Source organism: Vespula vulgaris, chromosome 2 (genome assembly GCF_905475345.1).
Source record: "Vespula vulgaris chromosome 2, iyVesVulg1.1, whole genome shotgun sequence".
NCBI lineage: Eukaryota > Metazoa > Arthropoda > Insecta > Hymenoptera > Vespidae > Vespula > Vespula vulgaris.
In genome coordinates this window covers 8,089,115-8,105,295 of record NC_066587.1, presented here as the reverse complement: position 1 = coordinate 8,105,295, position 16,181 = coordinate 8,089,115, and the positions used below count along the sequence as shown (strand labels likewise).

At 36.7% G+C, this 16,181-nt stretch overlaps 1 protein-coding gene across 1 annotated transcript in view; it reads right to left on the bottom strand.

The window, feature by feature from the left end:
• The window catches only part of LOC127072597 (protein artichoke-like), a 110,924-nt gene extending 95,192 nt beyond the window's left edge, over nucleotides 1-15,732 (bottom strand). Inside the window, exon 1 of the mRNA XM_051013113.1 lies at nucleotides 15,224-15,732. The gene's annotated coding sequence lies outside the window, so the exon portion shown is untranslated. The remainder of the gene's footprint in view (nucleotides 1-15,223) is intronic.
• Nucleotides 15,733-16,181: the final 449 nt, after the last annotated feature.

The following is a 16,181-nucleotide window of genomic DNA, read 5'->3' as shown; positions in this document are numbered from 1 at the left end:
AGAAACTTCAAACCAAGACCATTGTAAAGGGTAGATTATTCTCTTTTTATCTACATAATCGAATATTATCGATAGCATCGATTCTATAGATATTTTCTAAAGGTTTCTCTTGTAAGTATGTGCATATTCAATAGATTTGTAAAATCTCTTTTGTTATTTTTTTAATTTAATTTTTCCCTGACAAGAATAAAGATATTATATAGGATTACAGGTCGATGATCGATAACAAAAAAGGGGATAAAATTGATGTCGAATATCGATAAATTTTTCTTTAATTTCTTTTGTGAAACTTACCAAGAACTTCAAAGATAGGGAATGTTATTGAGAGTTCCATGACAATTTCTTCTCGCGGAACACTTCGTTCTCGGTGAAATCGAAGAAAGAAGAAAAAGGACGTTTTACGAGAGCTTTGTGCGAGCTTGGATTTTACGTTGCAGACCTCGTCACAGATACGCGCGAAAACCTTCGGAAACTTTATAAAGGTGTAAGCTTAGGGTATTATCCTGCGAATTGGATTCGACCGGTGAGCTTTATCGAACTTTTATACCGAGCTCTACCTTCTCGTCGGCAAGCGTGCTAATGGTGAAAGAGAAAGAGAAAGATAGAGACAAGGTGATTGAACAATTATGATTCGAATTACTTCGAATCTTACTCCTTCGTAAATGGCTTAGACACACCTGAAACTCGTTAATGTTTTTCTCTACTAGTTAAAACGTTTTGAATTATCTTCGTTATCGTATCTATTCGTAAAATCTTGTTGAAGAAGGTCGTAGAGTAGAAAGAAAATGATTTTCGAGTATCTTGTATAAAAATTTATTCCCTCTTAAAAATAGTGAAAGAAGTACGTACATAGGTGTCTCGTGGAACTATGCGAAAGTGTTGCTTTTTCAAGAGTCGCTCGCTTCAGTACCACCTTTCAGACCGCTCGAGTGCCTCTTAAGTGACACAACGATACTATTCTTAAGAATGGTATTCGCTATCTTCTAGAAATATGACGTGTACCTTAATTTACAGGGAAAATACACGAAGGAGCTTTTATCGACGAACTACGATCCAGAAATATTTGTTTCTCTTCGTTTAAATATAGCGGCTCGATTAATATCGCAAAATAGTTTTAAAACGTCGTTAGAAGAATTACTTAAAAAGTCCTTAAAGTGATTTAATAAATAATCGATGCGTTCAATTAGTCGAGTTCTTGAATTTTTTATACGACCATGAATCTTTAAAAGGATTATATAAGAATGTAACGTAAATAAAAACAAATAAGAGGAAGAAAAGAAGAACAAAAAGAAGATACATAAAAAATGGAACTTGCTTCACCACAGTTTTTATCGACGCTATACCGACATAGATGACTCTCAGACTTTTTTAGGTTTTCACCAAATTAAGATTTTCTTATTTAAACTATGTTACGTCATTTCGAGCATCCTTTTAAACGAGGAGGTCCTCGCAAAGTTCCTAACACAATTTAACGGGAGTAACGAAGTAAAACGAACCGCCTGTCTGAATACACTTTTCTCGACGTAGAAAACTCGAAGTCGCGGGAGGACCAGCTCAAGAGAAACGTCAGTTTAAATTCCCGCATCTTAATTCCGGACTCGATTCGATTTTCAAGAAGCCGAAATTAAGTGTAATTTGTTCGTACGACGATAAGGTGCGATGAGTCGCGTGGACATAAAATAATCCGATTTACCACGAAACTAACGGTTTTAAACAAAATTATGTTAACAATAAAATTATTTGTTACCAAAATAAGACATTTTAAAAGAAGATATTCTCATAGGATACTGTAAACAAGATGTAAACTTCAATACCTACTTTTTATTTTATAATTATTCAATCAAATTATCCAATATGTTTCTCACATAGCCGCCAGTCTATTATAAGTGATGATTTTCAATTTGTAATGAGAACAGTTTCCAAAAGATTCATTTATTTTTGATTTTCACTTGTGGAAAAATGGGGATCTAATGGCGTTGTTAAAGTGGTATCATCGATTAATAAAGGAGCAGCGTTGTTTAAAACGTCAAAATTAAGAGGCATACATAAATCCAGTTCCTCCAGTTTCTTTAAAAGCATCATTCAGTATAGATGCAAGAAATAGGTGTCGTCGAGCGTATAAATTTTCGTAAAATTCTGCTTTTAGATCGACTATTACAGGCGATTACTTCAATTTCTATTCCCGATGGCTTAACGTTATGACGCTGCGTTAAAACTTTATTTTTATACGCGTTATTAGAAGATACAAGGTTTAACGTCTCAAAAGATACACTAACGACGACCTTTCGTGCTTTATTACATTTTAAAGGATAATTCACAAACGCGTCTCCTCGTCATTATTAGGATATCAAAGCGATGCCGCTAATGAAATGTAACTTGCATGTTACGTATAAAGCGAATGACTTTCTTTGCCTTCTTCTAAATTACACTGACCGACGATTATTTACTTTGTAACTTTTTGTACTCAAAAGATGATGTCGAAAGAGGAAGTAATCTCCTTGACGATATGATATTATAACGTTATAATTATTAGAATTGATTTCATGTTTGAAGACTTCCTCTCAACAACTTTCTAAAGTTCTTTTTTCAATGGGATAGTCGACGTGATATATTTGATAGCTATATTTCTTTAAATGATACGGACGTCGTTTATTAATCTCTCGGGTTCGATGATCCGTCTCGTCTACTAATAAAATGGGTTCTACAAGATCGAGTCGAAGTTCTTCCTTAGAAGGTAGAAGCATCGAGGTGAACGCCTTCGAGTTATCTTGAGCGGTTCTCGATCAAAGTCTCCTAGTAAGTTCGGTTTTCCCAGCGCGAAAATCGATTCGAGCATTCGTCATCGGCTGTTAGAGAAACGAGTGGTCGTCATTACTTTTTCCTTAGACCCCTTTTACCTCCTTAAATTCACTCGAAAACGTAGAAAAATTCGTTGTCGTTCTTGTCCTCGAAGCGACTGGATCGCTAATGTCCCGGCTGCGTATATCGAAACGATTCTTTTCCATCTCTTTCTCTCCCTATCTTTCCCCTTCCCTCTCTCTCTCTCTCTCTCTCTCTTTCTCTCTCGTAAGAGCTCGTAATTAATTTGTAACTCCAACGAGACAGACGTATAGACGGATTAGGAAACTCCAAGCGAGCTACACGTCGCGGGAGAGCTCATTGATCATCCAAAGCATCTCGACTCTTCCGATCCGTCTTCGTAGAACCTACCCTTGTCGATGCTTACTACCCTCCTCCATTTCCTTCTTGCTTTCTCTTTCTCGCTTTTTTTTCTTTCCTTCTCTCTCCCTCTCTCCCTATCCCTCTCTCTTTCTCTTTCTCTTGTTTTCTTCATCTTTATTTACTACTGTATTATTTACGTAAAAAATCAAGAATCGACGAGAAAATTTAGAAACTAATAGTTAATCAAAATATATATTTAATCTTATAAAAGTGATATAGAAAGAATATAACGTGACGATAAGCGATTCTCTATTATTCTTAAATACGTCGAATCTTGTAGAAGTAGCGTGATAATGCTCTATCCAAACAATTTTGTTTTGAAAGTTTTTGCTTTATGTAACCTTCGATGTTCCGCGAATTCTTATCATAACATTCTAATTTCCCCTTCCTAAACTTTGAATACAACACTTTAATATACTTTGCAAAATTTAATAAGATGTATTGAAAACAGAAATTTTCCAGCGATCGAACAAAAGTTCCTTGCAGGATCAAAGTAGCCCGTTTGAATAGCAGTAAACGTATTATCGATCGTCTGTATTTGGAGCGAGTCCCGTTCTCTTGATGACGAGCCATGGTGGTGACGAAAACGTTTGCCAACACGGATCGTCAAAGTGCTGCCTCAGCGCGTTGACATAATGACGCACGGTCCATTTTAGTCTCACAGCTGTTCTGAATTTTCAGATCGATTCGCAAGAGAGTGTCTGGTATTATATTGGTTGCTATACTAATACCATGTAAAAGTCCCCTTTTAAAGGATAAGCGTATATTTTTTGATTAAGGTGATAAAGAATGTATTCTACGGAGCTTTCCAGTAACGTAAAATTTTTTAAATAAATAGGGAGCTTTGTTTAAAACTGAAGGAAAACTAATTTCAATTGTAAGCAAATGACATTGACGATAAATTAAATGTAGCAACAAAACTTTTCGTATAATTAAAATCATTGAAATATATAATAACGTTCTTAAAAGTAATTAAGCATGAATTTGGACTCAAAAGTTTCCCTTGAATGTTTTCATTCGAGATATAAAGAGCCTCGTACGTTGTTGCTTTATCGAGTATCCTTTTACCCACTTTTTTTCTTCTAAGAATTACAGTAAAGAGCGTTCTGTCGTATTATCCTTTTTAAACGTTTCTCCCTTTCATTAAATCTATAGTGCACCACATGGAACTGGCAACGGAAAAGGATGGTAAGCGAGAAATCCACGACAACTCGAATCTCGTACCTTCTCCTGGATGCCCTTGTGCAAAAATAAATTTTCGTTATATGAAGCAACAGCAGCAGCAACCCGCTTTTTTCTATTTCGTTCGTGGCCCGTTTACGCGATTCGTTCGTTGACATGTACAAATCCTCTTACGGTTTGTTAGCATTCGCATAGAAAGTTGCGAATACGTGTTAGCGCATGAGTGAAAGAGAAAGAGAGAGAGAAGAAGAGAGATTGAGAGAGAGAAAGAGAGAGAGGGAGATAGATAGACAGACAAACAGAAACAGAGAGAGAAAGAGAGAGAGAGAGACAGACAGACAGGCAGACAGACAGAAAAACAGAGACAAAGAGAGAGAAAGAGAGACCGACAGACAGACAGACAGACAGACAGATAGAGGTAGAAAAAGAGAAAGAGAAACAGGTGTCGGGTGAGAAAAGGACTGAAGAGGGAGACAACGGATACGTATGAAATATCCAACGAAAAAGGGATTTAATTTCGTATTTCTCGTCGATGTGGATTAATCCTCTCATCGAACTTTGGCAGGTGCAACACTTTTATATTATCGAAACGTGATTATTTATATTAAACTAAAAACCTTCCACTAGCTATAGATGTCAATAAAAAAAGAATATTTACAAGGTAATTACAATTTATTTATTCGTAATTATTTATAAATATTATCAATTGTTATCTATTTTTTTATATATTTCGTGACAAAAAAGAAAAAAGCATAGCGTGGTTCAACAAACGAAAGAGAATGATAAACGCGAAGCCTAAATCCGCACTCTAAAATTCGCTTTCATTAACTTCATTAAAGTCCACGGAGCGTCAAAAGGTACGTTTCTCTTTCCTCTTTCTTTCTTTCTCTTTTTCTTTCTCTCTTTCTCTCTCTCCCTCTCTCTCTCCCTCTCTCTCTCTCTCTCTGTCCCCTGTTCTCCCTCTATGGCGATTTTTCATTGCGTCCAGCACTCCAGGGTCCGTTCATTAATTCGCACGAACGAAATTATAATTGAAACTTTTTTTTTAGCGCGAAATTCTGCCGAGCGTTCGCACGCTCGCGCCATTATAACCAGCGCGAAAGTGGAAGAATAATGGATTACCTTAAGTGCTATTAATTTCGTCCGGTAGTAATTCGGAATCGAGTCACTATGAGGTCCGTGCTGTAGAGAAGTAACGATTCGAAGTAATTTTGTAGAGAGTTTATCGGAATGATCGATCGATCGACCGAATGATGTTCGAGTGATCGAGTTAAAATCTAAACTAATTTACTTTGGACGCACAGGAAATGTTTCTGCCGATCGATAGCTGTATCCTTAATTAAATGAACGACGATACTATTTTCATACATTAATCCTTTTATTTCTTATAAGTTCAACAATCGAATCTTGCGACGTTAGGGAGCACGCAAGATCAGTTAACGGTCGATTAATTTCTTTCAAAAACAACGTTAATCTTCACGTTCATCATTCAACATCGGCTCTAGCTCGTGTCTCCCGACAACGACCACATTTTTCCTCTTCCGGCTCCACCTCCTCTTCCTCCTGCGCCTTCTTTTTACGCTATACGAAGAGAGGATTCTCAACGGTTCGCTGGAGCTGTTGTGACGCGTGATTTATCTGTTATTCGTGCGTGCTGATACACAAGCAGTCGAGCGTGTATTCCCTTTTCCAGTATTCCCTTCTCCACACTCCTCTTCGGTACCATCTTTCTCCTTTTGTTCTCGCGAGATGAAAGAGAGAGAGAGAGAATCGACAGAAAAAGATTACTCACAAGTATATACATCGAGAGAAAAGCCTGCTGATCGTAGCTTTCTATATAATTTGATACTTCAGAGATCTCCATCTTCGAATTAAAAATCTAAATATCTATTTCTCGTATGGAGCAAAAATAATAAGAATAGAAAAAAAAGAAAGAAAGGGACAGACGAGACATCGAGAATTCTTGAAAGATAAAGTAAATATTTCCTCCAAGACGCAATGCTTCGATTCTTCAAAAGAGACCTCTGTTTATGATCTATTTATAATCGAGCTTTAGTTAAGTATTTTTTTCGATGGACTGTAATTGTTTTTCTCGTTATATCGTTCTTCCTTTTCACGCGATACGAGAGATACAAAATATTATCTAGAAAGAAGATCAAAGAACAAAGAAAGAAAGATCGAACTCGATCCAATTTGTTCTGTTTCCGTCTATCTTGAAGCATCTTCGACTTTCGCTTTTTATTGTCGATTGCACGAAGAACGAAATAGAGAAAGGGAGGAAGAGGAGGATAAAAAGAAAGAAAGAATGAGAAAAGAAGATAGAAGATATAAAGAAGAAAATAAGGAGAAAAAGGGTCAAGATAGGCGAAGAACGAAACTCGCGATGGTGCGATAAAATGGCGATTGGTTTTATTTAATTTCAGCCGATATACACGCACCTAAAACTCCGCATCACGTTTCTTGCTTACAACGATTGTAGCGAAGCTCGATCATGATTCGTTTAAAATAATCGATTTTCGAGCGATTCGTTTCACGAAACATCGCCTCGAGAGAAAAAGGACCCTTAGTCTTTCGTACCTAGTCATTCCGTACTTTTAGTTTTCTCCTTTTCTCTTTCATCAAAGACAGAGAGAAATGCAATATAACAACACGGACGTATTAATCCTCCGCACGTTCTCGTCGTCGTTGCAGCGCGTTATGATCTCCGTGTTCAGCATAAAGTATGTTCTCTTGCAAACTTGATATTTTAATAAAAAGTAACCGGCGAGGAGAGTGATAAGCGAGATTGGTATTTCAAGCAGATGGGACAAAAGTGTGAAAATCGTTTTGAAAAACTCTACTAAAATGATAAGTAGTTAAAATAAAACTGTATTTCCATGTGATTTCTTTCACAATTAATTTAGATTTTTTTTTTATACTTTAGAACGAATACAAAAAATGATTCAGTATTATAACTTTTTTACATAGTCTGTATAGCAAGAGCGTGGACGCGAAACTTGATATCTGTGAAACCGCTCTTGTGATACAGACTGTAATCCTACTCCGGTTTTTAGATAAAAAGCGACCAGCAGATCTCGTAAACCTTTTAAATAAAGTCAACGAAATGGAAGAGTTTGGAATGGATTTAAAAAAATATCTGACATGTTAGAGGAGATAAGTAGAGAAAACATGTTTCGAAGCGAATTCCTTCTTCGAAACCTCTTCGTTGGACTTTGGTTCACATAATACATATAAGCTTTTTTTCCTTCTCTCTATCTCACTCACTTTTGCGGTCGCAATCGTGGTGTTTACGAATCGTGGATAACGAAAGGTATGAAAGAAAATGAGCGGTGGTCATGGCCGCGAGGGTCTTTCATTAAAATCCTGCAACTCGCAACGGAGAATTCTTTTTTTCGACCCGAATTTCTCTCCTTCTCTCTCTCTCTCTCTCTCTCTTTTTTCTTTCCTTATACATACATACACACACACACACGCATAAAACGAAATGTGGGAGGAAAAGCAGCAATGGCAGCGCGATTCAAGCATCCTAAAATGTAATGAAGCAGCCGTGGACTACTCTCGCTCTCGAAAAACTTTGCCGCCGGCCGTTGAGCTTTTCCCTCTTTCCGATATTAAGGCCGTACCGAGGAGCGCATAACAATTTTTTCCGCGCGGTTCCTACGTTTCGAAGGAAAGAGAAAGAGAGAGTAGAGAAGAGGAACGCGGTCACGATGAGAGTAAGTTAAGAGGTCGTGACAAAAAAAAGAGAGAAAAGACGATGACATCGTTCGAGTATCCCTATCGAAAGTTATTTCAACAACTCGAAGAATCGTTGCGGTCCTTTGCACGAACATATTCGTGAACATGATATCGGCTTTGCTTTTTCCCACAACGACAACGGCGAACTTTCACGAACAGCTTTGCACCAGATTTTTTTCAGATGTATAACTTCTATCGTAGAACTCTCTAACGGCATATTAGTACAAGTGTTATTTCTTGACTTTCTATCCTTCAGATAGATGCTTTAGTAGATTCAATAGATATATTGTATATACATACATATACATATATATATATATATATATATATATATATATATATATATAATATTGACGAATTTATAAAATAATTTATAAAATAATAATAAATTTAAAATTGCTAGTCTTATGTATAAATTACAAGTTAGTCTAAAATAACAAGAATGTACTTTCCAAGGTTATCGCACGTATGAACGAAGCGGAAAACTGGAGCAGCTTCTAACCCGCTACCGATCCGGCTCGATATTCCATTAGGAGTTTCGTCGACGTTGCACCGATCCCGATGGAAAGGTGTAGGTAGCAGCTGGAAGAAGGTTACCTGGAAGGATCTGAAGGGCGTTACAGGTAGTACATGAGAGCACTTTGCGTTGAAAGCTGCCTTAAAAGTTTTCCCATTTCCGTGCAACGCCATCGCATTCTGGGTCCAACCGGAAATCCGACCACCATGCAATTCTTTGCGGATCGTTGTATCGTCCTGATTCGTTTTCTTTCTCTTTCTCTCTCTTTCTCTCTCTCTCTCTCTCTTTCTCAGATTGACTGCTCGCTCTCTTTCTCTCTTACTCTCTCTCTCTCTCTCTTTTCTAATATCTTCACTCTTTCTACTTTATCCTAATCGGGTTCACACGTTTCGTTTTAAAGAAATCGCATGAAACTTTCTGTACGCTTACCAAACTCGTAACGCGTCAACAATACGAGCGAATGTGTGGCAATATGACCATGAGGGCACCGAAAACACGAAATAATTATTTTTCAAGTAAAGTATTTGTCAGTAATACAAACAATTCTTAATAATATTGTACTCTAAACTGCGTAAATAGATCGCATAGCTACGTTCCTACAATAATTATGTTATTTAGAAATATAATTAAATTCATACTTTTGCGTAAGTAGTTTTTAAATAAATGTACTCTATTAAGTAAAAATATGATCTTGTAGATAAATAATTCCTATCTCAATTAATATTTAATATAGAGAGAAAGAGAGAGAAAAGAAGAAAGAGAGGAAGAGAGAAAAAGAAAGAGAGAGAGAGAGAGAGAGAAGAAGAAAGAAGGAGAGAGGATACGACAAATGAAAGAGAAAAGTCGAAAGGATTTGCTTAACCCTTCTAAACTTTATTTCACTAGGCAAGATTGATTGATCCTCGGCACCACCCATCTTTTCTTTCTCAATTTTTTTTTTCTTTTCTTTTTACCGACGATATTTTTCATTCATCCGCTATAAGGTTCCTAGACCAAGCACATTTTCAGACTTCCTAAGAAAGACGCCGGAGTTGCTCGCCGTCTTAATTCTTCCCACGCTCGGCTTGCAGAACATAATTATGTAAAAGTCTTCCACAAACTTCCTTCTGAAACATCCGACTTCGTTTACGTAGTGACCGTGACTAGCTGGCACAGAGGCTGAACAAAATTTCAATCTTGCTAACCATGTACAGCTAGTGAAGAAGAAAAAAAACGTTCTCTCTTGTATTTCATATAGCTGGTTACTCATATAACATATTTTGTTATTGGATTGCCAATCAACGAATTGAAATGTTTCTCGTTTTATATTACATTCGATACGTTTGTGAATTCTATTGAACAATTTGTTTTTAACGACACTATATCATAAAGAACGGACTATATACTGCATATTCAACGTAACGATCGTCATTATTTTTCAGGCATTTTTAGTACTCTGATAAAAAATTTGTAAACAAAAAGTCATTAGTGCTCGATCGTGAAGAAATTGGAAAGAAAAAACTTGCAAAAATATTATTTTGTTGGTAGATTAACTTTATTTTTTTAAATGACATCATATAACTTTTTTTTATGCGTTATTATAGATGATATTGAGATAAACTCAATAACGGTTAATATCATAGCGTTGATGCACGTAAAACAAAGATACATTCGTTCAATAATTTCTTGAGAAAATTATTTTTAATTTATAATTGGCAACAAAGTATTGTTGAATAATATTAGTGACTTAAATATACGATAAGGAATCTTATTACATTAAAAAAGATTTTCTTAACAAGTTATTGAACAAATATATCTTTGTTCTATATCATTCAATTTAGATGATATGAAAATATAGTACGATTAAAAAAAAGTAAAGTGCCATTGATATTAATAAAAACAATGTTTTGTTGAAAAAGTAGTTCTTAAAAATCTTTATTTTTGTAATTTGTAGACGATTGAACATTGATGACTTTTCGTGTAAAGTATTTTTTGTCACATTACCAGAAATGTCTTAAAAAAAAATCGTCGCGACTGTTAAACTGAACATCCAGTATATTGAATTAAAAAAGTCAAAGTCACTTTTAGAAAAACTGCACATATATTGAGTTAATAGGATTTATTAGCGCATAATTTACTTAACTTCTTACAAAAGAATCAGATAAAACTGATATTGTCGGCAAGAGAGATATCAAAACATCCCTCGCGAAAAGTCCAGATTTTTTTTATTGGAAAAATTGATTCTATTAAACGATCCTAATATCGACTGTCTTCTTGTTCGAGTATTGGAAGTAAATAATTGGATTAATTTTTCGATGAAAAATAGTTTGAGTGAGTATCTTCTTGGTTAAATCACATTAAGGCCGATGTCATGGTCGAGTGGAAGCTTCGGAAATATACTCTATCTGTTCCTCTCTCTTTTTCTCACTTTCTCTCTCTCTCTCTCTCTCTCTCTCTCTCTCTCTCTCTCTCTCTCTCTCTCTCTTCTTTTGCAAAACTTCAGAAAGAGAAAGACATAGAAAAAAAGAGAAAAGTGTTTTGTGATCGATGATACCGACAGTATTATATTATAGTAACACTTTAGCGAGTTGAGTTAGTTCGCGAACGCGTGACAATAATCGACAGGATTGAAAAAGAAACGTGACAATCGCAACGAATGATTTTATCCTGCAAATTCGTCGCTTCCCGTTTTTCCATTATAGTCCAATTATAGGCGCGAGAGCTAGCGTAAAATATGCGTTCGTTTTTATTTATCTCGCATTTCGTAAATACAACGAGGAAACAAACACGATTGAAAAAGGAGAAATTCGAAACCTTGTTCGAAGAATAATTTTGCATTAAAGTTTGTGTAGCTGCTGTTTGTATTTTCATAGAAAGGAACTAGAATTCATGGATCCTCTTTTCGATTCCAGCGTTTGATTCCCGCGAGGCGTGCCCCGGAAATGTCTCAAAAGTTAATTGAAAAGACATCGAGTCGTATCACGTGTCATGAAAAGACTATTCTTCTCTTTTTCTTTTTCGCTCGTTTTCACTTGAAATATCCGTAATGCGCTCAATGCCTTCTCGTGCTGTTCTACTTTACGAGATACTTTTTTATATTCATCTACTTAAATTATCCATTGGGCTTTATACTGCTCACATTTGCGTGTCGTAACATTTCCATTTAATATTACAATGTCGTGCACCATCGTATGCATTTACACAGACATAGATAGATATACGTATACTAGAATATAGGTATATTATTACGTGTAGATATAGGAGCAGCGTACGTTTGAGAAATTATACAAATTTATATCCTCGTGGTTGCATATCTCAACAGTTCCATTTAACGTAATTGCCAACGAGGTAGAAATGAGAGAGAAAGGGAGAGAATACATGCGTACGGATAATTTCGTTTCGAAAGCGTCTACCGTCAACGATTTTTTACTGTGTATTATTTATCCTCCCTGCCAGATGCAGAATTTTGGCGGCAACGCTGTTAATGCTAGAATGAGAAGTATAAAAAGAGAGAAAGAGGGAGAGAAGAAGAGAGGCAAAGAGAGAGATAACGTTCGTTACGAGATTATACGACAGCACAACGAACGACCACTGCAACTTCCGCCTACGCTTTCATCGCCGAATTCAATAAATATATGCTATGTTGGTACGCTATATAACGGACTAGCACCCTCATCGAGAGCCACTATCCCACTCTCCTCTTCTCTTCTCCCTCATTAGTTCGATATACGTATATTTCGACGCGTCCATTTATCCGAGAATGCGCAGCGAGTCGTGCTATGCGTCCATCGCTTCGTTTAGAAATTGCGGCAGGAAATATCGCCGAGTGATTTTGCGCACGTGGATGCAAGCGTTGTACACTACGTGCTGTCGCCGGTGACCGACAATTATTAACACCGATGACACTTAACGAGACGGAAATGTCCACGGTAATATTGAAATATGTTTCAACACGATCGATTAACGTAACCGAGTTGATAAGAAGTCCAGATTAGCTGAAATATTCAACTATACTTTTATCATGCAAACGAGTTAAGAAAAAGAATCGTTCCATTTTTCCATTATTTTCGTTTGTCTTCTTTCGTATTTCTATATTTCCTTATGTTACCAGCTCGAGTATCAAATATCAAAGATTGAAATTTACTTTACAGACAAATCGTAATTTATTTCTATTCGAGTACTTGATTTATCAACTATACGAACTTTAAATATACAATCCATCTTCGCTCATTTCCGCTTATTTACAGTCAGCATTTCAATTTATATTTAATCAAATAAAACTTTATCGGACATATTCCTCTTTCTTTTCGTTAACTTAGAAACGCTATGAAACGTTTCGTTTCCGACGATAGTAGTATCGGTAGTAATAATAGTAGTAGAATTAGTTATAATAGTTTCTGTTCTTTGAGAGATTTAATCCAGTGCACGTTTGAGGAAACACATCGTGTGCAAGAAATAAAATGAAATTCACGATTATTTCTGCACCGACGTAAGGACTCTAGAAACGACGAGAGAACCAATGAGAATGTAGGCTAATAGAGATTAAGTTCTTGCGAAGAAACGCTATGAAAAAGAGAGGTATAAAATAGTAAAACGAGAGACCGAATACATTGATAAAACATGTATGTATGGACGCTTAGTATGCAACGTGTTTAAATTCAAAGAGCTCTTTCATTGTTATTATGAAAATTTTATTCTAAAGAAAGTTATACTCGTTTATCATAAAAAAATCGAATCGATTTATCGCAGTTAAACTTTTATTTCATCATTCATCGATCATTTCCCTAAATAATTGTTTTTCCATTCCTCTATTTCCTCATCCGTCGCTTCGTTACTTTACTTCTTTATTTTTTTACGATGACACGATGATAAATAAAAGAACGAAAGTGAAACGATTTAGTTCGACAACGACTTTACCAAGCGCTTTCTCTTATTGGCTTTACCGAAGTCCACGAGACGCTTCGAGCTTGCAATTTTGTTCCTCAAACAACAGAAAGACTCGGAGTTAATATTTTATCCCTCGCGGTCTTTAAATAAGGAAATCGATTTCGTTGATTCCGAAAGCTCGCGATTCCATTATATTCGAAGCTGGAATCAATTCAACTATGAGACGGGACAGAGAAAGATTACAGGAGAGTAAAAGACAAAAGAGAGAGAGAGAGAGAGAGAGAGAGAGAGAGAGCGAGAAAGCGACTTGTTCCTGGTACCTCGTTTCACGACAGATGGTGATGAATACAATAGTTACGATTCATTATTCAACACATCCTTTAATTTCGAGCTTTCAACTTTTGTCCTATCGATTTGATCTACCATCCTTTCTTTCTATTTCTCTTCAAATATTAATGATAACAATTTTCGAGCAATTAATAATAACGACGAATATCGAGAAATGAAAAGTCCCATTTTATTTGCGAACAATCGTTTGAATAAGAATGCCCTGTCGATTTTGTTATAACAAAAATCGAATAATCGAAGGAAGTAAGGCAGTTTCGCAGAGCAATGGGAACAAGTTACGCCAATATCCTCGTACACGTTGCTTATCGAATTCCCATTGATGTGGGTGCATTGTCGATGTAAGGGGACGTTCTCTCCTTTCTCTCTCTCTCTCTCTCTCTCTCTCTCTCTCTCTCTCTTCGAGAAGTTAACACAAGTCGATGAGCGGAACGAGAGCTGCATGGAACACGGTAGAGGTTCGTGTCAAAGGCATACCAGCTGGAACGTTGGCCTTCGAAGTGGCCGGATTTCGAAAGCCCATTACCTTCGTATTTATCTCTCTCTCTCTCTCGCTCTCTCTCTCTCTCGCTCTCTCTCTCTCTCTCTCTCTCGCTCTTTCTCTCTCTCGCTCTCTCTCTCTCTCGCTCTCTCTCTCTCTCTCTCTCTCTCTCTCTCTCTTTCTCTACACCTCTCTCTCTCCTTCTCTTTCTCTCTGTCTCAACATTCAACCCGAATTTAGCCACTCACATCGTTCGAAGGCTACGCTCGCAATGTGCACACTGGAATTTCATGTCTCCGAGTTAAATTGCAACGAACTCTCGAGACAAAAGTTACTCCTTCTCAAACTCGGAATACGAGAGAATATAGAAGAAAAAGAGAGAGAGAGATATAGATAGAGATAGAGAGAAGAAGAGGAAGAAAGGGAGAAAGAGAGAGAGAGAAAGGGAGAAAGAGAGAAAGAGAGAGAGAGAGAGAGAGAGAGAGAGAGAAAGAGAAGTAATAGAAAAGACCGGAAGAGGAAACGAGAAATAGAAAGGGTGTGAGAGTTGCTTTAAGAGAGAAAGAGAAAGAAACAGAGGGAACTTCTTTTTTCACTCCAACGTCGAGTCGGGATTGCGTTTCAATTTAATTCCATTTCGGCTGCCTCGTTAGACGATTCTTTTGTACCATAAATTGGATTTCCTCGTGCCCAGGCACTACGGTGAGAGAGAGCTTTCCCTGTCCCTTATACCTTATACCTTTGATCCTACCACTACGCATGATAAGAAAAAACTTTGTCTCTCCCATTCTATCTCGGTCATAGTCTCTCATATTCTTTGTCTATTTTTCTCTCTTTTACTTTGTTGCAAAATAACTATACTTGCAACTTACCCAACCAAAAGAAGATCGACGAGACTTTGACGTCGAAAAGATGAAAGATCCGACGATCGGAGGAGGTGGAGGCGCGACGATCGAATAGAGTGTCCTCTCAAAGCCACCGGATATGGCGCTCAGTTTGCTTACAAAACATTTCCGGTTAGCGGGAGACGCTCTGTTTCTTTCATTTCCGTTTGACTCCTTTCTCGAATATCTTTCTTCTTCTTCTTTTCCTTCTTCCTTTTTTCTACTTTTTCTTCTCCCTTTGCTTTTCCTTTTTCCTTTTTCTTTTCCGGTTCCTTTTCTTCTTCTTCTCCTTCTTCTTCTTTTTTCTTTTCCTTTTCTTCTTTTTCTTCTTTTCCTTCTTCTTCTTCTTCTTCTTTTTTATTCTTTGTCTAACTCACATACTTGTCACAACTCACATAGAAAGGAGATATCGTTAATATATCGTACAAGTGTAAAAAGAGAAATTGTGTATATTTCTGTATATAGAGCGAAATATCAGGAACGACTCGCGATACGTGTTGCCGTAACAGCGACTAACTCTTCAGGCGCAACCACGCGACTCGAGCTTTCATTGCGCAATTGCTTTGCGCATTGGATACAGACGATAAGAAGTATGGCCGTGGTACTTGCCTGAAAGTCACGAACTTTGTTTGAAAATATATAAAGTGTCTCACGAAGTGAGATAAAATATTGACTAAATTATTATACCCATAGAAAAACTGTTTGTATCAATAACGAGAAAAAAATTAATGAGGGAAGACTTCATGCGTGCTATTCCATTCTATCGTTTTGTTTATTTACACGCGTTCGCGGAATACCTAAACAAAAAATGTCTTCTCTACGAGATACTATAAGTTTTAATTTATTATTCGGTTAGTTAGAAATGTTTCGAATCGTACTAATCTACGATTCGTTAAATTTACGATAGCGATTGCTATTGGGATTCATTATCCAATCAATTTGACGC